Source organism: Schistocerca cancellata, chromosome 3 (assembly GCF_023864275.1).
Source record: "Schistocerca cancellata isolate TAMUIC-IGC-003103 chromosome 3, iqSchCanc2.1, whole genome shotgun sequence".
Taxonomy (NCBI): domain Eukaryota; kingdom Metazoa; phylum Arthropoda; class Insecta; order Orthoptera; family Acrididae; genus Schistocerca; species Schistocerca cancellata.
The window spans coordinates 873,287,285-873,288,436 of record NC_064628.1 but is presented as its reverse complement, the minus strand read 5'-3'; the positions used below and the strand labels follow the sequence as shown (position 1 = coordinate 873,288,436).

Below are 1,152 nucleotides of genomic sequence, written 5' to 3'. Positions count from 1 at the left end.
AAATTTTTCTAGTTTTATTGGACCTTCTACATTAAATTTACATACCTTGGCGTTAATAGTACTCCGTCTTCAGACCACGAGTGGCCTACCGGGACCATCCGATCGCCGTATCATCCTTATGTGGACGATACGGTTAGGAGGGGCGTGGGGTCAGCACACGGTATTCTTGACCGAAGCCGCTACTATTCGGTCGAGTAGCTCCTCAGTTGGCATCACGAGGCTGAGTGCACCCCGAAAAATGGCAACAGCACACGGCAGTCTGGATGGTCACCCATCCAAGTGCTGACCACGCCCGACAGTGCTTAACTTTGATGGTCTCACAGGAACCGGTGTATCCACTGCGGCAAGGCCGTTGCCCCTTGGCGTTAATAGTGCTGAATCTAAATTCACGAATAAAACTTCAATTTAATTATTATTATTTTAAAAAAAATTGAAAAGGAGTTGTGCTGTTCAGGTGTACATCTCAATAACCAAACAGTTGATTTTTCTGTTTAATTTTCTTTAACAGGCAATTTAAATCTAAAGAAATACACACGACGCAAGAAGAAAATAAAATTTTACATCTATAGTAGGTAGTAATTTTAACTGCGAAAATAACGCGATAAACGTATAATCTGAATCATCGTCAAACTGTATCATTTCGTTTTCATGATCTGCATAATCGTAAAAGGGCTTTGTAAATCAATTGCTTCAGGCGTTCCTCCTCTTCACTGCACATTTTGAACACAACATCAACATGAAAGCACAAAAAAACTCACGAAACAGAGAGAGCTTGAACGTCAGCTTACGCCTACAAAACAAGAGACGATAACAGGTTCTTTTGCTAGTCATAACGCTACTACCAACGAACAGAAACTATGAAGCCTGCAGACCTCACAGTCGATTTTGGGAGCAGTAAATATACATTTGACACTGTAGAAAATCATCATAAATCGCTTAACGTAATATTACGTCCGCCACACATTCCCATTGCCCGCAAGGGCCGTAATATGATGTCAGCCGCACGCTGTTAACGATTAACACCGCAACTCGCGTATCATATCCGTCATGTTCTGTTCCGTATTTCTCGATAATACAAAACGTGCTGCCCTTCTTTAAACTTTTTTGATGTACACCATCGTTCCTATCTATTTGTTGTTTTACCTGGTTGCT

The 1,152-nt window shown here is 41.4% G+C and overlaps 1 pseudogene; it reads right to left on the bottom strand.

Moving 5' to 3' along the window:
• Nucleotides 1–239: 239 nt before the first annotated feature.
• LOC126177891 (5S ribosomal RNA) lies at nt 240–357 on the bottom strand (annotated as a pseudogene).
• Between the last annotated feature and the right edge of the window lie 795 nt (nt 358–1,152).